This window comes from Ranitomeya imitator, chromosome 4 (genome assembly GCF_032444005.1).
Source record: "Ranitomeya imitator isolate aRanImi1 chromosome 4, aRanImi1.pri, whole genome shotgun sequence".
Taxonomy (NCBI): Eukaryota; Metazoa; Chordata; class Amphibia; order Anura; family Dendrobatidae; genus Ranitomeya; species Ranitomeya imitator.
The window spans coordinates 653034448-653061667 of NC_091285.1; the positions used below are offsets into that span (position 1 = coordinate 653034448).

Below are 27220 nucleotides of genomic sequence, written 5' to 3' on the forward strand. Positions count from 1 at the left end.
ACCTAACGACTTAACCTCATTACCTGAGGAAGGAAACTCAGAAGCCGCAGTACCACTCTCATCCACCAAAGGAAGCTCATAGACAGAACCAGCCGAAGTACCACTCACGACCACAGGAGGGAGCTTGGCCACAGAATTCACAACAACCTGTGAATAATGGCTTGAAGAACAGTGAACTATAAAAAGGGGATTTTCCTCTGTAATAATATACATCCAATACATCCAAGACATCCAGACATCCAAGATATCCAAAGAACCAGAGACTCTTTATAAAACAACAACCAGAAAAACTCTACAGGATAGGTGCCAGATCATGCCTCCATCACGAGGGACACAGATTTCACATTCTACAGGATGCCAGCTTAGGGGACCATGCCCTGGCTGAAAGAATACAGATCTGCTCCATTGACCATCACTGAACCCATGGATATGTTTGAGGTAGTCAGGATTTGGACCCAACGGTCACCTAAGCCCCATGGATAGGCTTGGGAAAGCCAGGATTGGGACCCACCGGTCACCTTGACCACAGTCGTGGTGATCGCATTAAGAGGCCTACTTGCTCCCCCACAACTATGATTGCGGTGATAAGCTGTTCAATTTTGAACAGTCAATTACAAAGTTTTAAGTGTTTCAGGAAATGCCTCATTCTAGCTTTGGACGTGTGCAGGGCAATCATATTGTCATTATGTCGCCCTCTGCTGGGCTTTCTGGTACCACAGACTTTTTCAAGCCTGTGCCATCACTGCTGCTGGTGTTCCTGCGATTCCTGAAAGAAGATGTTCCTGATCCATTCCTAATCTGTTCCTGATCCCTAGCTTTTTCCTAAACAACCCCAATCCTCTTCTACCCCTTTACCTCTCTTTTCCCGCTTTTTGCCCCACTCATTAACCCCCTCCCCACCCTTACTTCTGCTGCCAAATGCTGATCAGTACTTGATCGCTGATCAGAACTTGATTGCCCTGTTTTTGACTCTGTTCTTTTTGTTCGTCCGTCCTGCAGCCACCAAGCGCTAATCAGTGATGCACTTTTTTCATCCCTGTCTATTCCTCCCCTTTATGCCACCTCCGTGCGTGTGTTCTACAGTACCTGAGCACTGATCAGTGACACAAATCACTGATTAGCATCTGTGCTCGCTGTTTTCCAGGACTTTTATTGTCCCTGTCTATTCCACCCCCATCACACCACCTCCGCCGAGCACTAATCGGTGACACAAATCCCTAATTGGCACTTGTGCTTGCTGTTTTCCAGGACTTTTTTCCCTAATTTTTCTCCTTTACCCTTTGCACCACTCCATGCATGTGTCCCACAGCCATCAAGCAGCTGATAAGATGCACATCACTGATTGGCACCTGTGCTCACGTTTGGCTAGGATTTTTTATCCTATTTTTTTTATCCCATATTTGTGCCACATTTGTGCATGCATCCTACAGTCATCGAGTGCTGATTAGCAACTCATCACTGATCGGCCTCCGGTTGTTTTGTTTTTTGTGTGAAAAAAAGTAAAATAGAAGTTTAGATTAGTGGATAAGGACTAGATTAGGGGCAGTAAAAATACACTGCAGTAATCAGGGTCTACTACAGTATACTTTACTGAATATAGTCAGGGTTAGTGTCAGATAGTTGCAGGCGCTCAGTAATTTATTTTTACTGATGTCCATTTATTAAGTCTCTTTTTTACGTCACCAAATTTCAATGCATACGTGAGAAAATGTATGGTACTCAGCAGAGGAAGCATACGCTTTCCTTGACTCCAACACTGACATTGAGGGAGAGGATGCCACCTTCCTTTATTTTTCATCCTCCTCCTCTTCCTCAAGTGATACTACAGTTAGGGCCAGAAATATTTGGACAGTGACACAATTTTCGCGAGTTGGGCTCTGCATGCCACCACATTGGATTTGAAATGAAACCTCTACAACAGAATTCAAGTGCAGATTGTAACGTTTAATTTGAAGGGTTGAACAAAAATATCTGATAGAAAATGTAGGAATTGTACACATTTCTTTACAAACACTCCACATTTTAGGAGGTCAAAAGTAATTGGACAAATAAACATAACCCAAACAAAATATTTTTATTTTCAATATTTTGTTGCAAATCCTTTGGAGGCAATCACTGCCTTAAGTCTGGAACCCATGGACATCACCAAACGCTGGGTTTCCTCCTTCTTAATGCTTTGCCAGGCCTTTACAGCCGCAGCCTTCAGGTCTTGCTTGTTTGTGGGTCTTTCCGTCTTAAGTCTGGATTTGAGCAAGTGAAATGCATGCTCAATTGGGTTTAGATCTGGAGATTGACTTGGCCATTGCAGAATGTGCCACTTTTTGGCACTCATGAACTCCTGGGTAGCTTTGGCTGTATGCTTGGGGTCATTGTCCATCTGTACTATGAAGCGCCGTCCAATCAACTTTGCAGCATTTGGCTGAATCTGGGCTGAAAGTATATCCCGGTACACTTCAGAATTCATCCGGCTACTCTTGTCTGCTCTTATGTCATCAATAAACACAAGTGACCCAGTGCCATTGAAAGCCATGCATGCCCATGCCATCACGTTGCCTCCACCATGTTTTACAGAGGATGTGGTGTGCCTTGGATCATGTGCCGTTCCCTTTCTTCTCCAAACTTTTTTCTTCCCATCATTCTGGTACAGGTTGATCTTTGTCTCATCTGTCCATAGAATACTTTTCCAGAACTGAGCTGGCTTCTTGAGGTGTTTTTCTGCAAATTTAACTCTGGCCTGTCTATTTTTGGTATTGATGAATGGTTTGCATCTAGATGTGAACCCTTTGTATTTACTGTCATGGAGTCTTCTCTTTACTGTTGACTTAGAGACAGATACACCTACTTCACTGAGAGTGTTCTGGACTTCAGTTGATGTTGTGAACAGGTTCTTCTTCACCAAATTAAGTATGCGGCGATCATCCACCACTGTTGTCATCCGTGGACGCCCAGGCCTTTTTGAGTTCCCAAGCTCACCAGTCAATTCCTTTTTTCTCAGAATGTACCCAACTGTTGATTTTGCTACTCCAAGCATGTCTGCTATCTCTCTGATGGATTTTTTCTTTTTTTTCAGCCTCAGGATGTTCTGCTTCACCTCAATTGAGAGTTCCTTTGACCGCATGTTGTCTGCTCACAGCAACAGCTTCCAAATGCAAAACCACACACCTGGAATCCACCCCTGACCTTTTAACTACTTCATTGATTACAGGTTAACGAGGGAGACGCCTTCAGAGTTAATTGCAGCCCTTAGAGTCCATTGTCCAATTACTTTTGGTCCCTTGAAAAAGAGGACGCTATGCATTACAGAGCTATGATTCCTAAACCCTTTCTCCGATTTGGATGTGGAGACTATCATATTGCAGCTGGGAGTGTGCACTTTCAGCCCATATTATATATATAATTGTATTTCTGAACATGTTTTTGTAAACAGCTAAAATAACAAAACTTGTGTCACTGTCCAAATATTTCTGGCCCTAACTGTATGTAGATGCTCCAGGACAGAAAATGATCCAGCACCCACCATTACTGACTCCATATAGACTTCAGCCCCTGAAGATTATGAGTCACAGATTCCTGATTTTGTGGCGCAATATGGAATCAAATTTGACATCACCAGCCTAACAGATATAGACTTTTCCAAAGTCATTTTCTCTGAGGATTTTGTAAACCTAATGGTGGCCGAGGAAAATGTGTACACCCAGCAATTTTTGACCCAAGAGACCACTACTTCATTTTCTAACTGAACTCCTGTAGACGCAGAAGAAATGAAGATGTTTTGGAGCCTTGTCCTTCACATGGGGATATTGAAGAAGCCAGAACTTCGGAAATATTGGAGTGTTAATGTTTTATACAACACTCTGTTTCGCATGGTTATGACCCATAAATGCTTTGAGGCCATCCACAAATTTTGGCATTACAACGATAGTGCACGCTATCCTCCCTGAGATAACCCCAACTTTGAGCACTTCAGCAACAAGTTTGCTGAGGTATATGTTCTCCAAAGGGACATCTGTATATGAGTCCCTAATACAAATTCCAAAAATACCTATCCAGCAAGAGGGACAGATATTGAATTAAACTCTACAAGCTGTAGAGAGTACCTCAGTTACACCCACAGGTTTAGAATATATGAAGGCAAGGATTGAACCCCCTTAATACCTCCGTCCTGGAAGTGAGTAGTAAAATTGTGTGGGATTTAATGCACCCACTGCTGGATAAATGTTATCACCTCTATGTAGATAACTCTTATATTAACATCCCACTCTTCAAGTCCCTCTCTGTGTAAGCTACTGCAGCTTGCGGTACTGTCCGCAAAAATCAGAAAGGCCTCCATAAGCCGCTTATTGGGCAGCTGCTCAGAAAGGGTCAGAGCAGTGCCTAATTTAGCAAAAACATGCTGGTGGTCAAGTACAAGAACAAGAGGGATGTCCTTTTCTTGACCATTATACAAGGTAGCTCCACACAGACCCACAGACCAAACTGTGTACTGGGGTACAATAAGATTATGGGTGGAGTTGACCTCTCTGATCAAGTCCTCCAGCCATACAAAGCCATGAGAAAAGCCAAGGTGTAGTACAAGAAGGTGGCTGTGCACATCGTACATATGGCAATGTACAACACTTTCGTGTTTTCTAATATTTGGCAGTCAGGAAGGAGCGGGCCCCCTTAGTTCCAGAACTGAAGGTACACTTATCGTACCAGGCCAAGAAAGCAAGGTCCCAAAAGAGGTGCCAAGTGTGTTACAGATGGGGATACGCAAGCATGCTATTTGCCAATGCAACACTTGCCCAGACAAAACTGGCCTATGTGTAAAAGAATGCATCAAACTGTACCACACATCTATGGACAACTAAATTCATTTGTGACTTATACAACTTGTGTATGCCAACTTGACGTACACTACACAACTCATGTATGTCAACCTGACATACTCTACAGAACTCATGTATGCCAACCTGACGAACACTATACAACTCACCAATGCCAACCTGATGCACGCTACACAATTTATGAATGCTACTACTTTATAGTATTCACATACAAGGAAAACACTAGATCAATTACAATATAGGGTCATTTGAGTTTTTACTTCTTAGTCACATAAGGGACTCTCCAAACACGGCATGATGCCCGCAGACCATTCCACCAAAGTCTGCATTCCAAAACGTCACTCCTTCACTTTCAAGCCCTGCCGTGCACCAAAACAATAGTTTTCCCCAAAAAATGGGGTATCGGCTCACTCAGGAGAAATTGCACAACAAATTATGGTGTCCATTTTCTCCTGTTTTGGGAAAATAAAAAAATTGGGGCTAACAGGACATTTTTGTGGAAAAAATTGGATTTTACATTTTCACGGCTCAACGTTATAAATTTCTGTGAAGTACTTGGGAGTTCAAGGTGCTCACCACACATCTATATGAGTTCCTTGAGGGGTCTAGTTTCCAAAATTAGGTCACTTGTTGGGATTTCCACTGTTTAGGCACATAAAGGGCTCTGTAAATGCGACATGGCATCTGCTCTCGATTCCATCCAATTTTGCGTTCAAAAAGTCAAACGGTACTCCTTCCCTTCCAAGCCCAAATAGTTTCTCTTTCATATGGTGGGGTACTCAGGAGACAAATTTTGGGGTCCATTTTTTCCTGCTGCCCTTGTGAAAATAAAAATATTTGAGGCTGTAAGAAAATTTTTGTAGAAAAATGTGATTTTCTTATTTTCACGGCTCAAAGTTAGACATTTCGGTGAAGCACCTACGGGTCCACGTGGTCTCCACACATCTAGATAAATTCCTTGTAGGGTCTAGTTTCCAAAATGGGATCACTTATGGGGTTTTCCAATGTTTAGACACATCAGATTATTACTGCCAGTCAGACAGCAGCGGTTCCCATGCTGTCAGATGACCGCATGAGCCAGCACCTTTTACCAAAGGTAAACTTTTTACACACAGGTGTCGGCGTCACATGCATCAGCTGATGAGAAAGTATTACTCCTTTTAGCCTGGGCCTTCTGCCACTGATAACAGCGAGAGCAGGTGCCGCTGATGGGAGTATTCATCAGCCGACACCTGTGCTATAAATAAATAATTTAAAAAAAAATAATGACGTATAGTCTCTTCTATTTTTGATAACCAGCGCAGGCAAAACTGACATCTGCTGGCTGAAACCCTCAGCTGTCAGCTTTATCATGGCTGGTTTTCAAGAATAGAGGGGTCCCCATACAGTTTTTTCTAAATAATTTAAGAAAATGACAGCAGACAGCTGTTAAGACTGGTAAAGGGTCATCGATATTGCCTCCCCAGCCTAAAAATATCAGATCGCAGTTGCCACTGAAAAAGTACATCTATTAGATGTTCCATTTCTGGCACTTTGCCTGGCTCTTCCCACTTGCACTGGTGTGGTGGCAAGTGGGGTAATGCTAATGCCGGACACTTAGAGTGTAGAAAGAGACTCACTGGTGGAATCGGGGAAGGTGAGTCTAGTGCATTTCGTTATTTTATAATCTTCAGGGCGCTTGTAAAAGTAGAATTGCGGATAAAGTTTAGGATCACAGGGCGGCATCATTTTGTTTGCAGTGCCGATTCTGGCTTTCCTGCTGAGGCAAAAGCCGAAATGAAAAATGGATCGATACAACTAACTAAAGCAGATATAGTGTACATAAGAGCCGCACGTGCTTCAGCTGTTATAGTACACAGTAGCTCTATCACAGCCACACGTGGTGCTCAACAGATCCAAGGCTATTCCGTTTCGCGCCGTCAAGCGTTTCACTCAGGCTTGACAGTTTGAAGCCTTGACAAAGCAACTGAGAAGGTGAAACGTTCAATGCTTTTTCCTTTTATATCTTCTATCTGGTAATTAATAAAGGACTGTTAATTTAGACTGAGTGCGACAGTTTTTTATATTTGGATTTTTTTTATGATGTTTCTTTTAGGGGAAAATTATTTTTATACTTTCATAAGCTAGATTTTTTATTTTACTGATGAGGCGATGTCACATGATAATTTTTTTATTTTTAGAAGGGGGAGTAAAACTCTAATTTTAGTTTTTAGAGTTGAACAATTATCGGGGGGGGGGGAGGGGGCGATGGAAGATTCCTTTTAATAGGTAATTAGCACATACAACACCATTCTGACTTCAGGCCAGAAGGGGAAGCTCTACACCCACAGCACTTTTGGTGCTGAAGCCATCATTCATTCCTTCTCCCCAGCAGCGTTCGCTGGAGTGAAGGAATGAAAAATCAAGTTTTTTTTTTGTTAAAAATAAAGTTTGGGGTCACCTCCCGCCTCCCACCCCCCGTGCGCCCGCTTGCAGAGAAATACTCACCCAGCTCCCGTGATACCTCCTCTCAGTGCTGGCAGCCTGTCCTGTGTGAGTGGTCACGTGGTACCGCTCATTACAGTGATGAATATGCGGCTCCACCTCCCATAGGGGTGGGGCCGCATATTCATCACTGTAATGAGCGGTACTTTATTTTTAACTTTATTTTTAACAACAACAAAAAACCTTGATTTTTCATTCCTTCTCTCCAGCGAACACTGCAGGGGAGAGGAATGAATGCCGGCTTTAGCACCAAAAGCAGGGGACAGCGCTTAACTGTAGCTCTGTCTCCTGCACGGTCCATGTGGTCCTCAGTCGGCACACGGGCGGCATACGGCTGCCGCACGTGTGCCATACTGATGTGCCACGTGAGCATACGGACACGGATAACTCCGGTACCGATTTCTCCGGTACCGGAATTATCTGGACGTGTGAGACTGGCCTCAGAGTGGCAGTGCTGCACAGGAGGACAGGAGCCTTCTCATCACATACTGCTGCAGCCTGCATGTCGGGGCAGCTGGCGGGATGACGCGACTGCGCACTACAGGAGCGCTATGTATTACAACCACTACCAGTCCTCCAGCGGCCCTGTGCAGCTGCTTAGGCCTCTTTCACACTTCAGTCTTTCATCTCCCGTCATAATGCGCCGTTTTGTGAAAAAAGCGGATCCTGCGATTTTGCCCGCAGGATGCGCTTTTTCCTCATAGACTTGTATTAGCGACAGATTATGACGGATGATGACACGTTTCTTCCGTCGTGCACTGGATCTGTCATAAAATTACTGTCCGTCGGGCGAAGAAAACGCACAGAGGAACATTTTTTCTGCACGTCGGAAAATCGCTCAGCGACGGATCCTGCGCTGCCTGTCGTTGGCTATAATGGAAGCCTATGTGCGCAGGATCTGTCGCTGACTGTCAAAAGCAGGAATCCAGCGACGGTTTCCGTCTTTTCAAACTGAGCATGCCTGGAAGAATTTCCCGTCACGGAAATTCTCTCTCGCTCTCTCTCTCTTTTTACTATTGATGCTGCCTATGCAGCATCAATAGTAAAAACATATAATGTTAAAAAAAATTAAAAATTGTGATTTTCTTACCTTCCGGCGGCCCCCGCAGCCTTCCCACGGCTCCCCCGATGCTCACGATGCTGCCGGCAGCTCTGGTTCCCAGTGATGCATAGCGCAATGACCCGATGACGTAGCGGTCTCGCGAGATGGCTATTTCATCACAGGTCATTGTCTCGCTATGCATCACTGGGAACAGAGCATCACGAGCATCGGGGGGGGGGCTGCGCGGGATGCCGGAAGGTAAGAATATCGCTTGTTACTGCAATAGTGTTGTACATACCACCAACTGCAAACCATGAGGCTGCAGGTGAAGTGCTGTCAGGAGTCATTGCTCGGCTCCAGCTGAAACACCCCAACTTGCTTACTGTAATCTCTGGGGATTTTAACCGGGCTAAAATTTCTACTGCCTTACCTAAATTCTATCAATTTGTGAAATGTACAACACGTGACAATATTACTTTAGACTTACTCTATGCGAATGTCAAGAATGCTTATTCATCGTCTACCCTGCTGCCCTTGGGGAAGTCTGATCACAATCTTGTACTATTGTCACCAGTCTACCAACCTGTTGTTAAAAAACAGCCGGCTACCTTTAAATCAGTTAGAATGTGGTGTCCAACAAATGAACAGGCTTTGCAGGATTGCTTTCATCTTACAGACTGGGATGTGCTGCTTGGGACAATGGACGAGTATACAAATGTTAATGAAGTGGTTGGCAGAGTGACTGACTACATTAACTTCTGCACTGATATGCTGGTGCCGACTAAAAAGATTAGGTGTTTTGCAAACAACAAGCCATGGATAACAAAGGAATTGAAGCATTTGCTCAACAGGAAAAAAAGGGCATTTAAAGTAGGTGACAAAGAGGAAATTAAAATGATACAGCATGAATTGAAGCATAAAATAAAGGAGGCCCAGGAAGCCTTCAGAATTAAACTTGAAAATAAACTGTCCCACAATAATACCAGGGAGGTTTGGGCAGGAATGAAATTACTGACTGGGCTTAAGCTGAGGCCTGAAAATGATCCAGGAACAATGGACAAGGCTAATGAGATGAATGAGTATTTCAACAGGTTCAGCAGTACATGTGTACATGTGCCAACTGATAGTGGAGGGGACCTGGGTGCAAATTCTGCAACATCGATATTGGAGGATGAGCAGACTAATTTTAGAGTATCCGAAAATCATGTGAGGAGGCAGTTTAAGTCACTTAACATTGGTAAAGCTGCAGGACCTGATGGACTCAGCTCACGTGTCCTTAAAGTTTGTGCAGACCAGCTGTGTACTGTCTTTACGCGCCTATTTAATGGAAGTATACAAACACAGAGGGTACCTGTGCTATGGAAAACTTCCTGTCTGGTGCCGGTACCCAAGACTTCTTCTCCTGCAACCCTAAATGACTATCGTCCTGTAGCCTTAACATCTCACGCTATGAAGGCCTTGGAAAGATTAGTGCTTGCTCACTTAAGACCAAGGGTCAATGCTTTTATCGATCCCCTTCAGTTTGCCTACCGACATAGATTGGGGGTGGATGATGCTATTCTTTCTCTGTTACATAGGGTACATTCATTTCTGGAGATTGACGGAACCACGGTGCGAGCGATGTTCTTCGATTTCTCGAGTGCATTTAACTCCCTGCAGCCACTTTTACTACACAAAAAGATGACTGATATGAAGGTTGAGGAGGGGATGAGAAATTGGATAACTGACTACTATCAGATCGGCCACAGTTTGTACAGATGGGAGCAGTGGTGTCAAGCAGATTATTGAGCAGTGTAGGTGCCCCCCAGGGAACGGTGCTTGCGCCCTTTCTATTCACTCTGTATACTTCAGACTTTCAGTATAAATCTGAACTTTGCCACCTTCAAAAATTTTCGAATGACTCCGTGGTTGTGGGATGCATTAGGGGGGATCAGGGGGATGAGGAATACAGAAGGGTGGTGTCGAATTTCGTGGATTGGTGCAATGGTAACTATCTGCAACTAAATGTTAAGAAAACTAAGGAGTTGGTGGCCAACTATAGCAGGATAAAGATGGAATGCTTACCAATCACTATTGCTGGTCATGAGGTAGAGCAGGTGGAGAGTTACAAATATTTGGGGGTCCATTTGGATAGCAAACTGGACTGGAGATGCCACTCAGAGTTTGTCTACAAGAAGGGGATGAGCAGATTGTATTTCCTAAGGAAACTGAGGTCTTTTAATGTGTGTAGCAAAATGTTAGAAATGTTCTACCAATCTGTGGTGGCAAGTGCCATCTTTTTTGCAATCACGTGCTGGGGTAGTAGTGTGCGGGCCTCTGATGCTAATAAGCTGAATAAGATTATTAAGAAGGCAAGTTCTGCTGTGGGCTGTAATCTGGACTCTTTTGGGGAGGTAGTGGAGAGAAGAACTCTGAAAAAGTGTACGGCAATTATGAACAATAATGCGCATCCATTATATGAGCTATTCATGAGACAGAAGAGCACCTTCAGTAACCGGCTAATACTTCTAAGGTGTAAGAAGGAAAAATATAGGAAATCGTTTGTGCCAACTGCCATGGGAATGTACAATAATAACATTAGGGTTAAACCACCAAGGTGAATGTCTACTTATTTCTCTACATTTCAGTTCACTCGTTGTGTATGTCCTATTCTAATGTATAATGTTCTTCTGTCAACTCTACTGTCATGTCAACTATGTAATTCCTTTATGATTTTTATGATTTAAGTTGTGCTGCTGTGATACCATAATTTCCCACGGGATCAATAAAGTGTATCGTATCGTATCGTATCGTAATATCACAATTTTTTTGTTTTTTTTAAATTATTTTTATCATGGGTTGTGTTGTGTATGCGTTTTCGCAGCAAAAAACCGCAGCGTGCTACTGGAGCCTTCTAGGCTCCAGTGCATCCGTTTTTTACAATCAGCACAGGATCCGTCTTTTCAACATTTTGACGGATCCTGTGCAGATTGTAAAAACGGAAGTGTGAAAGAGGCCTTAGGCACCGGCCCGGGGGCATATGCATTCCTGCCACCAGGCCCAGCCCGCCCCTGGGTGTGACGTTATCCAGCTGTGAGTACATGTCACTGGATGAAGACCCGTGAGCGCTCACAGCTGGGCAGTCGGCAGTACAGGCGATAGGTTTGTCATCCCACCGCGGTCACCTATGACTTGTGGCTGCCATATTTGTTGCAATTGTCCTGCTTTGACACAAGCAACTAAAAATCGTAGATTCCAGTAGCTGGCTAAAAAAAAAAATAGTAAAAAAAATACATCAGCTAATTTAAAAAAATACTTTTTAATATATATTTTTAACATAAATTCCAAACTAAAAAGAAAAGAAATTGTGAGACCTTCCCTTTAACAAGCTGCATCACTGAGCCACAGTGAGAGAAGGCGATTCTTCCCTTACATAATGGTCCAGTATAACAGACAGAAGCTGACCGTTCCCATAGACGAGCACTGCACATTCTGAACGTTCCTCCATAACAGCTCTCTGATTGGTCAATGCAGCATGTGATGTCTCCTTCATACTACGAGAATGAAAATTTCAGAGCAACACTCATGCAGTCCCATATGGTCTAGCGGTTAGGATTCCTGGTTTTCACCCAGGCGGCCCGGGTTCGACTCCCGGTATGGGAATGTGAATTTTTATTTTTTAATGTATATATTCTATTATTGTGATTGCAACACATATTTGAATTAGCTTGTATTCTTATACATTTTACTAAATAAATTATTTTATTTTATAGAATAACTAGCTGAAGAGCCCGGCGTTGCCTGGGCATAGTAAATATCTGTGGTTAGTTATAGCACCTCACTTCTCTTATTTTCCGATCACGCCTCTCATTTTCCCAATCACATCTTTCATTTTCCCCCTCACATCTCTCATTTTCTCCCTCACACCTCTCATTTTCTCCCTCACTCCTCTCATTCACCTAACACTTGTCATTTCAAGCTCACATCTGTCATTTTCCAATCACTCCACTATTTTCCCTCACTCCTCTCATTTTGCACTCACACCTTTTCATTTTCACCTCACACCTCTCATTTTCACCTCATCACCTCAGTATATACATGTTTGTCATCTCCCTTATATATAGTATACATCTGTATATCATCTCCTGAATATATTATATACCTGTATGTCATCTCCCCTGTATATAGTATATACCTGCTGTGTGTCATCTCCCCTATATATAGTATATACCTGAATGTCATCTCCTTCTATATATAGTATATACCTGTATGTCATCTCCTCCTGTATATAGTATATACCTGTGTGTCATCTCCCCTGTATATAGTGTATATCTGTGTGTCATCTCCTCCTGTATATAGTATATACCTGCATGTCATCTCCTCCTGTATATAGTATATACCTGTGTGTCATCTCCCCTGTATATAGTGTATATCTGTGTGTCATCTCCTCCTGTATATAGTATGTACCTGCATGTCATCTTCTATATATAGCATATACCTGTATGTCATCTACTCCTGTATATAGTATATACCTGTAGGTCATCTGCTCCTGTATATAGTATATACCTGTGTGTCATCTCCTCCTGTATATAGTATACACCTGTATGTCATGTCCTCCTGTATATAGTATATACCTGTGTGTCATCTCTCCTGTATATAGTATATATCTGTGTGTCATCTCCCCTGTATATAGTATATACCTGTGTGTCATCTCCTCCTGTATTAGACCTTGTTCACACGTTATTTGCTCAGTATTTTTACCTCAGTATTTGTAAGCTAAATTGGCAGCCTGATAAATCCCCAGCCAACAGGAAGCCCTCCCCCTGGCAGTATATATTAGCTCACACATACACATAATAGACAGGTCATGTGACTGACAGCTGCCGTATTTCCTATATGGTACATTTGTTGTAGTTTGTCTGCTTATTAATCAGATTTTTATTTTTGAAGGATAATACCAGACTTGTGTGTGTTTTAGGGCGAGTTTCGTTTGTCAAGTTGTGTGTGTTGAGTTGCGTGTGGCGACATGCATGTAGCGACTTTTGTGAGATGAGTTTTGTGTGGCAACATGCGTGTAGCAACTTTTTGTGTGTCGAGTTGCATGTGACAGGTTAGTGTAGCAAGTTGTGTGCAGCAAGTTTTGCGCATGGCGAGTTTTGCGCGTGGCAAGTTTTATGTGTGGTGCCTTTTGAGTATGTGCAAGTTTTGTGTGAGGCAACTTTTGCATGTGTTGCAACTTTTGTGCATGTGGCAATTTTTCCGCGTGTGCAAGTTTTGCGTGTGGCGAGTTTTCCATGACGTGAGTTTTGCACTTGTGGCGAGTTTTGCAAGAGCCTAGTTTTTGCATGTGGCGAGTTCTGCGCGTGGCGAGTTTTGAGCGGCGACTTTTGTGTTTCGACTTTTATGTGGCGAGGTTGGTGTATGTGTGGTGAAATGTGTGCTGAGGGTGGTATATGTGTTCAAGCACGTGGTAGTGTGTGGCGCATTTTGTGTGTGTGTTCATATCCCCGTGTGTGGTGAGTATCCCATGTCGGGGCCCCACCTTAGCATCTGTACGGTATATACTCTTTGGCGCCATCGCTCTCATTCTTTAAGTCCCCCTTGTTCACATCTGGCAGCTGTCAATTTGCCTCCAACACTTTTCCTTTCATTTTTTCCCCATTATGTAGATAGGGGCAAAATTGTTTGGTGAATTGGAAAGCGCGGGGTTAAAATTTCGCCTCACAACATAGCCTAGGACGCTCTCGGAATCCAGACGTGTGACTGTGCAAAATTTTGTGGTTGTAGCTGCGACGCCTCCAACACTTTTCCTTTCACTTTTTCCCCATTACGTAGATAGGGGAAAAAATTGTTTGGTGAATTGGAACGCGCGGGGTTAAAATTTCACCTCACAACATAGCCTATGACGCTCTCAGGGTCCAGACGTGTGACTGTGCAAAATTTTGTGGCTGTAGCTGCGACGGTGCAGATGCCAATCCCGGACACACACACACACACACACATTCAGCTTTATATATTAGATTGTCAGATGTATTTTATGATATTGTAATTCATTCTCTGTGCAAAAAAAAAGGTATGTGTTCATCACCCGAACTATAGCTGTGAAATCATTATAAATTATACATACATTTCTAGTTTAGAAATAAAAAAAAAATCCCCCCCCCCCCCAAAAAAAATTGACGTGCCCCGTGTGAGGATCGAACTCACGACCTTCAGATTATGAGACTGACGCGCTACCTACTGCACTAACGAGGCAGCTTGTAAAAGTACATTGATACATTCTGTAGTGTTCTAATGCAGACGGACAGCACACAGGGTGAATGAGGGCAATGAGAGCCAGCAAAGTCAAGGGGGAGTCACTCACAGCCACTGTATATGGTAGATATACTGTGACAGTGACACTATCTAAAGCAATATATTAATATATAATAGTCACAGTCGCAGTATATCTATCTATAGATATACACTTATATATATATATATATATATATATAAAAATATATATATATAATAGTAATAATTATATATATATGTTATATGTATTTTCATATCTTTATTTGTCTATCATCTATCACAGATCTACACATACTTGCACTTTGTGCTCTGTTCTATTTCCCCTCAGAATGTGCAAAGTCTAAACAGCTATTCCCATATGGTCTAGCGGTTAGGATTCCTGGTTTTCACCCAGGCGGCCCGGGTTCGACTCCCGGTATGGGAAGAAGTATTTTTTTTTTTTTAAATTTATATATTACGGTACCTGCATATTATGCAACAGCGGGGCGGTGAAATCAGCACATACCTGAAAATGTATTGGGGTGAAGACATGGAGTGCTCCTCATAGTTTCTTCTGTGTGTGCGTTAGGCTAGTTTCACATTTGCGTTAGAATCTGCAGCGTTTGATCCGCATCCGCAAGTACAGGAAAAAACGTGTGCAAATGCGGCATTTCTTAGACGCATGCGGGAACGCATGCTGTTAAAAAAACGCCGTGTTTGCATGCTTCTCAATGCGTTTTTTCCTGCGTTTGCGTTTTTGGTGCGCATGGTGACAAATTTTACAGGAGAAAGATCTAGATAACCAGACACCGCCAATGTGACTATAGGGGGCGTGTATTTTGGGATCTCTATATATAGATCCTTGAACAGCTGAAATCTTCAGATTTTGTTCCTGTATCCTGTGTCATGATGGATCTTCACATGGAGAGCTTTTATTTCAACCTGGATTAAAGCATCAAGCTGTTTCTTGCCTGTGCGTTTGCTTGGGAGCAAGACAGAAATTGAGAAAGACGGAGAAGGAGACGGCATAGGCGTTTTTGACGACACCCCATTATCGAACTCCGTGAGAGCCGTGGAGCCTATCACACGCTGTATGGCGAGCTTAATGCCGACCCAGACAAATTCCTGGAATATACAAGGATGTCGCAAGACTCGTTCCGGGATTTGCTTGCTTGTGTCCAAGGAGCCATCCGGAGACAGGACACCCAGCTCCGTAGAGCGATTCCAGCAGAGGAACGTCTGCTGGTTACATTAAGGTATGTAACAAATTTAAACCAATGGCAGTGCAAATTTTGGGTGTTCTGACTTTTGCATGCAGATCGCCGACCTCATGGCCGATCCCACACTAGGATCGGGTCGGGTTTCATGAAACCCGACTTTGCCGAAAGTCGGCGATTTTTGAATTTGTCCGATCCGTTTCGCTCAACCCTAATGGGAACAACAAAGCATAGCCAGCTGATGGATGAATAGTAAAGGTCGCCTGATGGCCCTATAAAAATAGGCTCTGTGACTTTCCGAGTCCCTCCTTCATAAATGAAACAGCATGTGTCTGATGATGTGTCACACACCACATGGCGAGATAAGGCTGTAAAATGTTAAAATGACATTTCCCAGTGAATGCATTTGTCTGGGTTGAAAGCAATGCTAAAGATCAAAAACGCTATGTGTGAACATAGCCCAAGGTGTGGAGGAACATTTTTGTTTTTGGTTATTTATTTTGCCTGATACGATACGATACACTTTATTGATCCCGTGGGAAATTATGGTATCACAGCAGCACAACTTAAATCAAATCATAAAAATCATAAAAGAATTACATAGTTGACATGACAGTTTGTTGACAGAAGAACATTATACATTATACATTAGAATAGGACATACACAACGAGTGAACTGAAATGTAGGGAAATAAGTAGATATTCACCTTGGTGGTTTAACCCTAATGTTATTGTTGTACATCTCCATGGCAGTTGGCACAAACGATTTCCTATATTTTTCCTTCTTACACCTCAGAAGTATTAGCCGGTTACTGAAGGGGCTCTTCTGTCTCATGAATAGCTCATATAGTGGATGTGCATTATTGTTCATAATTGCCATACACTTTTTCAGAGTTCTTTTCTCCACTACCTCCTCAAAAGAGTCCAGATTGCAGCCCACAGCAGAACTTGCCTTCTTAATAATCTTATTCAGCTTATTAGCATCAGAGGCCCGCACACTACTACCCCAGCACGTGATTGCAAAAAAGATGGCACTTGCCACTACAGATTGGTAGAACATTTCTAACATTTTGCTACACACATTAAAAGACCTCAGTTTCCTTAGGAAATACAATCTGCTCATCCCCTTCTTGTAGACAAACTCTGAGTGGCATCTCCAGTCCAGTTTGCTATCCAAATGGACCCCCAAATATTTGTACCTCTCCACCTGCTCTACCTCATGACCAGCAATAGTGATCGGTAAGCATTCCAACTTAATCCTGCTATAGTTGGCCACCAACTCCTTGGTTTTCTTAACATTTAGTTGTAGATAGTTACTATTGCACCAATCCACGAAATTCGACACCACCCTTCTATATTCCTCATCCCCCTGATCTCCCCTAATGCATCCCACAACCACGGAGTCATCCGAAAATTTTTGAAGGTGGCAAAGTTCAGATTTATACTGAAAGTCTGATGTATACAGTGTGAATAGAAAGGGCGCAAGCACCGTTCCCTGGGGGGCACCTACACTGCTCAATAATCTGCTTGACACCACTGCTCCCATCTGTACAAACTGTGGCCGATCTGATAGGTAGTCAGTTATCCAATTTCTCATCCCCTCCTCAACCTTCATATCAGTCATCTTTTTGTGTAGTAAAAGTGGCTGCAGGGAGTTAAATGCATTCAAGAAATCGAAGAACATCGCTCGCACCGTGGTTCCGTCAGTCTCCAGAAATGAATGTACCCTATGTAACAGAGAGAGAATAGCATCATCCACCCCCAATCTATGTCGGTAAGCAAACTGAAGGGGATCGATAAAAGCATTGACCCTTGGTCTTAAAGGGAACCTGTCACCTGAATTTGGCGGGACCAGTTTTGGGTCATATGGGCGGAGTTTTCAGGTGTTTGATTCACCCTTTCCTTACCCGCTGGCTGCATGCTGGCCGGAATATTGGATTGAAGTTCATTCTCTGTCCTCCGTAGTACACGCCTGCGCAAAGCAAGATTACCTTGCTTTAGCCGGGTCCGGATGGCATACACCCACGAGTACTAAGAGAACTAAGTAATGTAATAGATAAACCATTATTTCTTATTTTTAGGGACTCTATAGAGACAGGGTCTGTTCCGCAGGATTGGCGCATAGCAAATGTGGTGCCAATATTCAAAAAGGGCTCTAAAAGTGAACCTGGAAATTATAGGCCAGTAAGTCTAACCTCTATTGTTGGTAAAATATTTGAAGGGTTTCTGAGGGATGTTATTCTGGATTATCTCAATGAGAATAACTGTTTAACTCCATATCAGCATGGGTTTATGAGAAATCGCTCCTGTCAAACCAATCTAATCAGTTTTTATGAAGAGGTAAGCTATAGGCTGGACCACGGTGAGTCATTGGACGTGGTATATCTCGATTTTTCCAAAGCGTTTGATACCGTGCCGCACAAGAGGTTGGTACACAAAATGAGAATGCTTGGTCTGGGGGAAATTGTGTGTAAATGGGTTAGTAACTGGCTTAGTGATAGAAAGCAGAGGGTGGTTATAAATGGTATAGTCTCTAACTGGGTCGCTGTGACCAGTGGGGTACCGCAGGGGTCAGTATTGGGACCTGTTCTCTTCAACATATTCATTAATGATCTGGTAGAAGGTTTACACAGTAAAATATCGATATTTGCAGATGATACAAAACTATGTAAAGCAGTTAATACAAGAGAAGATAGTATTCTGCTACAGATGGATCTGGATAAGTTGGAAACTTGGGCTGAAAGGTGGCAGATGAGGTTTAACAATGATAAATGTAAGGTTATACACATGGGAAGAAGGAATCAATGTCACCATTACACACTGAATGGGAAACCACTGGGTAAATCTGACAGGGAGAAGGACTTGGGGATCCTAGTTAATGATAAACTTACCTGGAGCAGCCAGTGCCAGGCAGCAGCTGCCAAGGCAAACAGGATCATGGGGTGCATTAAAAGAGGTCTGGATACACATGATGAGAGCATTATACTGCCTCTGTACAAATCCCTAGTTAGACCGCACATGGAGTACTGTGTCCAGTTTTGGGCACCGGTGCTCAGGAAGGATATAATGGAACTAGAGAGAGTACAAAGGAGGGCAACAAAATTAATAAAGGGGATGGGAAAACTACAATACCCAGATAGATTAGCGAAATTAGGATTATTTAGTCTAGAAAAAAGACGACTGAGGGGCGATCTAATAACCATGTATAAGTATATAAGGGGACAATACAAATATCTCGCTGAGGATCTGTTTATACCAAGGAAGGTGACGGGCACAAGGGGGCATTCTTTGCGTCTGGAGGAGAGAAGGTTTTTCCACCAACATAGAAGAGGATTCTTTACTGTTAGGGCAGTGAGAATCTGGAATTGCTTGCCTGAGGAGGTGGTGATGGCGAACTCAGTCGAGGGGTTCAAGAAAGGCCTGGATGTCTTCCTGGAGCAGAACAATATTGTATCATACAATTAGGTTCTGTAGAAGGACGTAGATCTGGGGATTTATTATGATGGAATATAGGCTGAACTGGATGGACAAATGTCTTTTTTCGGCCTTACTAACTATGTTACTATGTTACCTTGCACAGGCGTGTACTACGGAGGACAGAGAATGAACTTCAATCCAATATTGCGGCCAGCATGCAGCCAGCGGGTAAGGAAAGGGTGAATCAAACACCTGAAAACTCCGCCCATATGACCCAAAACTGGTCCCGCCAAATTCAGATGACAGGTTCCCTTTAAGTGAGCAAGAACTAATCTTTCCAAGGCCTTCATAGCATGAGATGCTATGAAACAAACAAACTGTTTTGTTTTGTGAGATGTTAAGGCTACAGGACGATAGTCATTTAGGGTTGCAGGAGAAGAAGTCTTGGGTACCGGCACCAGACAGGAAGTTTTCCATAACACAGGTACCCTCTGTGTTTGTATACTTCCATTAAATAGGCGTGTAAAGACAGTACACAGCTGGTCTGCACAAACTTTAAGGACACGTGAGCTGAGTCCATCAGGTCCTGCAGCTTTACCAATGTTAAGTGACTTAAACTGCCTCCTCACATCATTTTCGGATACTCTAAAATTGGTCTGCTCATCCTCCAATATCGATGTTGCAGAATTTGCACCCAGTTCCCATCCACTATCAGTTGGCAGTACACATGTACTGCTAAATCTATTGAAATATTCATTCATCTCATTAGCCTTGTCCATTGTTCCTTCGATCATTTTCAGGCCTCAGCTTAAGCCCAGTCAGTAATTTCATTCCTCACCAAACCTCCCTGGTATTATTGTGGGACAGTTTCTTTTCAAGTTTAATTCTGAAGGCTTCCTGGGCCTCCTTTATTTTATGCTTCAATTAATAATCTTTATTTTTATATAGCGCTAACATATTCCGCAGCGCTTTACAGGTTGCACACATTATCATCACTGTCCCCGATGGGGCTCATAATCTAGAATCCCTATCTGTATGTCTTTGGAATGTGGGAGGAAACCGGAGTGCCCGGAGGAAACCCACGCAAACACGGAGAGAACATACAAACTCTTTGCAGATATTGTCCTGGGTGGGATTAGAACCCAGAACCCAGGACCCCAGCGCTGCATGGCTGTAGTGCTAACCACTGCGCCACCATGCTGTATCATTTTAATTTCCTCTTTGTCACCCAGTTTAAATGCCTTTTTTTTCCTGTTGAGCAAATGCTTCAATTCCTTTGTTATCCATGGCTTGTTGTTTGCAAAACACCTAATCTTTTTAGCCGGCACCAACATATCAGTGCAGAAGTTAATGTAGTCAGTCACTCTACCAGCCACTTCATTAACATTTGTATACTCATCCATTGTGCCAAGCAACACATCCCAGTCTGAAAGATGAAAGCAATCCTGCAAAGCCTGTTCATTCGTTGGACTCCACATTCTAACTAATTTAATGGTAGCAGGCTGTGTACTAACAACAGGTTGGTAGACTGGTGACAATAGTACAAGATTGTGATCAGACTTCCCCAAGGGCGGCAGGGTAGACGATGAATAAGCATTCTTGACATTCGCATAGAGTAAGTCCAAAGTAATTTTGTCACGTGTTGTACATTTAACAAATTGATAGAATTTAGGTAAGGCAGTAGAAATTTTAGCTCGGTTAAAATCCCCAGAGATTACAGTAAGCGAGTTGGGGTGTTTCAGCTGGAGCCGAGCAATGACTCCTGACAGCACTTCACCTGCAGCCTCATGGTTTGCAGTTGGTGGTATGTACAACACTATTGCAATAACAAGCGAGAATTCTCTAGGAATATAGTAGGGTCTGAGGCCAACAGCTAGCAATTCAATGTTCGGACAACAATGGCGCTCCCTTACAGTCACATGCCCCTGATTGCACCAACCATTGTTTATGTAGAGTATAACTCCACCGCCCTTTTTTTTGCCGCTCTTCATAGTGTCTCTATCCGCCCAGACCATGTGAAATCCTGGTACTGAGACACTTGAGTCTGGGATCTCGCCACGTAACCATGTTTCAGTAAAACACATCAAACTGCATTCCTTGTATTCCCTCTGGGTCCGTATTAATGCCAGCAGTTCATCCGACTTATTACCCAGTGATTGAACATTCCCCATGATGATGGACGGAACTACAGGTTTAAACCGTCTTCGCCTTGCCTTAAGTTTTTTGCCCGCTCTGCAGCCTCTGTAGGGTCGCCTTACCTCACACGGGACACGTGGTCTACCCACTGCAGGAGAAGGCATTAGCCTGCGCAGCTCCAGAAGTCGGCCCCTTGAGTAAGCAACACGTTTATGAACAGACTTAGGGACATCAATCAAAACCTTGCCCATGTTAGTCGCACTAAGCCTGTCCGTGTAGGGAGGCATACAGTGCACTCCTCCAGACATAGCTGTACCAATTCCCAGACAGGTAGTGGCCGCCTGGCAGTAGGTGCGTATATACAAGTCATTACCCTGGAAAGGATGTTCCTTAACATATTTCCCAATAAAATCCATTTTAGTTTAGTTTTTGTATTGCGAGTCTGTAAAAGTGGCGTAAGACTCTGACAACATTGTTCACAGCAGAGACCTGGGAGTCAGAAATGCTTCCCCATGCTGTTCCCATGTCATCTGAGCACTGTTCCCATCGACTTCCGCAATTTATAGTCCCTCTGCAGACCGCTGGGGAGGGGCCACCGAAAAAATATTCGAGTTTCCAATAGACTTACATTGGGTTAGTTGCTTGGGTCGAGCACCCGAGTATTCCAATCTGCTCGACCCAAGCAACGAGCACCCGAGCATTTTAGTGCTCGCTCATCACTAACAGGGAGCTGTTGGCTCCCAATCCACCATTGGACCTGTGTGATTGAGTCTAAGCGCAGCAGGCACAATGACGTCACTAGATTGCGCTTGCTGCACAAGGCCTCAGGACACATGCTGCATAGAGCATAGCAATTCAGCCCATCAGGGGAATGGGGCTAGACGAGTCGTTTAGTATCTTATCAGTTGTTAGTACTTCTAGAAGGCTGGGGAGGCCATAACACTGTGTTGGGCTGAGGGAGGATCATACGGTTTTTGGAGTCACTGTATTGACTGCAATGTCAGTATATGTGGAAACTGGGAGCATCATACTGTATTATGAACAAGAAACAGAAAAAAAGCCAGCTCACCTAATGAAACACCAGTGCACGAAAGTCCATCCTGGTCAGACGTAAATGCAGAGCAAAAACATAAAATTGCTTCCAGCTCCTGGGATAAAATTCAAAGTTTCTTTATTCGAAAAACATTAAAATTCTATAGGAAATTACGGGACCTAGAATATCGGACAGATAAAAAGCGATGCGTTTCAATCAACGAGGTGATCTTTGTCAAAGCTCTAACATTACTAACCACAATCTGTATATATACCTCACACCACCAATCAAGATCGAAAGATAGATCACATGATATATGCTAATTGTACTTGAAAGGTCCTAATATAAAAATTACAAAAAACACACATATAATACAAACCAAAACAGCATGAAACATATGAATAGTGTAAAAAAAAAAAAAACACTATTCATGTGTTTCACGCTGTTTTGGTTTGTATTATATGTGTTTTTTGAAATTTTTATATTAGGAGCTTTCAAGTACAATTAGCATATATCATGTGATCTATCTTTCGATCTTGATTGGTGGCGTGAGGTATATACACCGATTGTGGGTAGTAGTGTTAGAGCTTTGACAAAGATCACCTCGTTGATCGAAACGCGTCACTTTTTATCTGTCCGATATTCTATGTCCTGGAATTTCCTATGGAATTTTAATGTTTTTCGAATAAAGAAACTTTGAATTTTATCCCAGGAGCTGGAAGCAATTTTATATGTTTTTATACTGTATTATGGATGCATTATACTGTGTTGGGGGCACCTTCGTGGGATTGTACTTTGCTGGGGGCACTGTTTTGACATTATAGTGTGTGAGGAGGGGTCAATGTATGGGCATTCATTGTGAGTAATTCATTGCTGAGAGACAAAGAAAACCCTATATTAAGGGTCACCAATCTAACCCAAGAAGAGGTGCGAAACCGGCTAAATAAGATTAAAATCGATAAATTTCTGGGTCCGGATGGCATACACCCACGAGTACTAAGAGAACTAAGTAATGCAGTAGACAAACCATTATTTTGGGACTCTATAGCAACAGGGTCTTTTCCACAGGACTGGCGCATAGCAAATGTGGTATTTATATAAAAAAAAAGGGCTCTAAAAGTGAACCTGGAAATTATAGGCCAGCAAGTCTAATCTCTATTGTTGGTAAAATATTTGAAGGTTTTCTGAGGGATGTTATTCTGGATTATCTCAATGAGAATAACTGGTTAACTCCATATCAGCATGGGTTTATGAGGAATCGCTCCTGTCAAACCAATCTAATCAGTTTTTATGAAGAGGTAAGCTATAGGCTGGACCACGGTGAGTCATTGGACGTGGTATATCTTGATTTATCCAAAGCGTTTGATACCGTGCCGCACAAGAGGTTGGTACACAAAATGAGAATGCTTGGTCTGGGGGAAAATGTGTGTAAGGGCAGTCCCACACGTCCAGATAATTTCGGTACTGGAATTATCCATGTCCGTGTGCCAGTGCGTTTCTGTGGCACATCAGTGTGGCACACGTGTGCCGCCCGTGTGCCCACTGGGTACCACACACACCATGCTTGGTACCACACGCACCAGCATCTGGTGCTGAAGCCGTGATTCATATCTTCCCTGCAGCAGCGTTTGCTGTAGAGAAGATATGAATAATCGTGTTTAAAATAAAGCTCCATGTCCCCACCCCCTCCCACCCCCTGTGCGCCCCCCCCGCTGTTATTAAAATACTCACCTGGCTCCCTCGCTGGCTGGCGCTGCTTCCTGTCCTGGCTGCACCTTCTACTGTGTGAGCGGTCACATGGGGCCGCTCATTTACAGTAATGAATATGCGGCTCCACCCCTATGGGAGGTGGAGCCGCATATTCATGACTGTAATTGGCGGCCCCACGTGACCACTCATACAGTAGAAGGTGCGGCCAGGACAGGAAGCAGCGTCTGGTAGAAGGTTTACACAGTAAAATATTGATATTTGCAGATGATACAAAACTACAGTAATGGCCAAAAGTATTAACACCCCTGCAATTCTGTCAGATAATACTCAGTTTCTTCCTGAAAATGATTGCAAACACAAATTCTTTGATATTATCTTCATTTAATTTGTCTTAAATGAAAAAACACAAAAAGAATTGTTCTAAAGTGAAATTGGATATAATTCCACACCAAATATAAAAAAGGGGGTGGACAAAAGTATTGGCACTGTTCGAAAAATCATGTGATGCTTCACTAATTTGTGTAATTAACGGCACCTGTAACTTACCTGTGGCACCTAACAGGTGTTGGCAATAACTAAATCACACTTGCAGCCAGCTGACATGGATTAAAGTTAACTCAACCTCTGTCCTGTGTCCTTGTGTGTACCACATTGAGCATGGGGAAGAGAAAGAAGACCAAAGAACTGTCTGAGGACTTGAGAAACCAAATTGTGAGGAAGCCTGAGCAATCTCAAGGCTACAAGTCCATCTCCAAAGAAATGAATGTTCCTGGGTCTACCGTGCGCAGTGTCATCAAGAAGTGTAAAGCCCATGGCACTGTGGCTAACCTCCCTAGATGTGGATGGAAAAGAAAAATTGACAAGAGATTTCAACGCAAGATTGTGCGGATGTTGGATAAAGAACCTAGACTAACATCCAAACAAGTTCAAGATGCCCTGCAGTCCGAGGGTACAACAGTGTCAACCCGTACTATCCGTCGGCGTCTGAATGAAACGGGACTGTATGGTAGGAGACCCAGGAAGACCCCACTTCTTACCCCGAGACATAAAAAAGCCAGGCTAGAGTTTGCTAAAACTTACCTGAAAAGGCCTAAAACGTTTTGGAAGAATGTTCTCTGGTCAGATGAGACAAAAGTAGAGCTTTTTGGGCAAAGGCATCAACAGAGTTTACAGGGAAAAGAGGCATTCAAAGAAAAGAACACGGTCCCTACAGTCAAACATGGCGGAGGTTCCCTGATGTTTTGGGGTTGCTTTGCTGCCACTGGACTGCTTGACCGTGTGCATGGCATTATGAAGTCTGAAGACTACCAACAAATTTTGCAGCATAATGTAGGGCCCAGAAAGCTGGGTCTCCCTCAGAGTTCATGGGTCTTCCAGCAGGACAATGACCCAAAACACACTTCAAAAAGCACTAGGAAATGGTTTGAGAGAAAGCACTGGAGACTTCTAAGGTGGCCAGCAATGAGTCCAGACCTGAATCCCATAGAACAGCTGTGGAGAGATCTAAAAAAGGCAGTTTGGAGAAGGCACCCTTCAAATATCAGGGACCTGGAGCAGTTTGCCAAAGAAGAATGGTCTAAAATTCCAGCAGAGCATTGTAAGAAACTCATTGATGGTTACCGGAAGCGGCTGGTCGCAGTTATTTTGGCTAAGGCTATATTCACACTTTGCGGATTTTGCTGCGGATCCGCAGCGGATTTGACCGCTGCGGATCTGCAGCAGTTTCCCATGAGTTTACAGAACAATGTAAACCTATGGGAAACAAAAAACGCAGTGCACATGCTGCGGAAAAAACCGCGCGGAAACACTGCGGATTACATTCCGCAGCATGTCACTTCTTTTCTGCGGATTTTCACCTGCTCCAATAGAAAACTGCAGATGAAAATCCGCAGCAGAAACCACAGTAAAAACCGCGATAAATCCGCAGTAAAAACCGCGACGGGTTTTCACTGCGGATTTTGGAATTCTGCTGCGGAAAAATCCGCAGTGGAATCTGCAAAGTGTGAACATAGCCTAAAGGTGGTGCAACCAAGTATTAGGCCGAGGGTGCCAATACTTTTGTCTGGCCCATTTTTGGAGTTGTGTGTGAAAAGATCAATGTTTTGCTTTTTGCTTCATTCTCTTTTGTGTTTTTTCATTTAAGACAAATTAAATGAAGATAATAATACCAAAGAATTTGTGATTGCAATAATTTTCAGGAAGAAACTGAGTATTATCTGAAAAAATTGTAGGGGTGTCAATACTTTTGGCCATGACTGTATGTAAAGCAGTCAATACAAGAGAAGATAGTATTCTGCTACAGATGGATCTGGATAAGTTGGAAACTTGGGCCGAGAGGCGGCAGATGCGGTGTAACAATGATAAATGTAAGGTTATACACATGGGAAGAAGGAATCAATATCACCATTACACACTGAACGGGAAACCACTGGGTAAATCTGACAGGGAGAAGGACTTGGGGATCCTAGTTAAATGATAAACATACCTGGAGCAGCCAGTGCCAGGCAGCAGCTGCCAAGGCAAACAGGATCATGGGGTGCATTAAAAGAGGGCTGGATACACATGATGAGAGCATTATACTGCCTCTGTACAAATCTCTGGTTATACAGCACATGGAGTACGATGTACAGTTTTGGGCACCGGTGCTCAGGAAGGATATAATGGAACTAGAGCGAAGACAAAGGAGGGCAACACAATTAATAAAGGGGATGGGGGAACTACAATACCCAGAGAGTTTAGCAAAATTAAGATTATTTAGTCTAGAAAAAAAGACGATTGAGGGGCGATCTAATAACCATGTAAAAGTATATAAGGGGAGAATACAAATATGTCTCCGAGGATCTGTTTATACCAAGGAAGGTGACGGGCACAAGGGGGCATTCTCTGCGTCTGGAGGAGAGAAGGTTTTTCCACCAACATAGAAGAGGATTCTTTACTGTTAGGGCAGTGAGAATCTGGAATTGCTTGCCTGAGGAGGTGGTGATGGCGAACTCAGTTGAGGGATTAAAGAGAGGCCTGGATGTCTTCCTGGAGCAGAACAATATTGTATCTTACAATTATTAGGTTCTGTAGAAGGACGTAGATCTGGGGATTTATTCTGACT

At 43.2% G+C, this 27220-nt stretch overlaps 2 non-coding genes across 2 annotated transcripts; both read left to right on the top strand.

Moving 5' to 3' along the window:
- The first annotated feature begins 11922 nt into the window (after positions 1-11922).
- On the top strand, positions 11923-11994 carry TRNAE-UUC (transfer RNA glutamic acid (anticodon UUC)). The gene has a single exon. It is a non-coding gene; the product is annotated as a tRNA-Glu (tRNA).
- A 2983-nt stretch (positions 11995-14977) lies between these two features.
- Positions 14978-15049, top strand: TRNAE-UUC (transfer RNA glutamic acid (anticodon UUC)). The gene has a single exon. It is a non-coding gene; the product is annotated as a tRNA-Glu (tRNA).
- The last annotated feature ends 12171 nt before the right edge of the window (positions 15050-27220 follow it).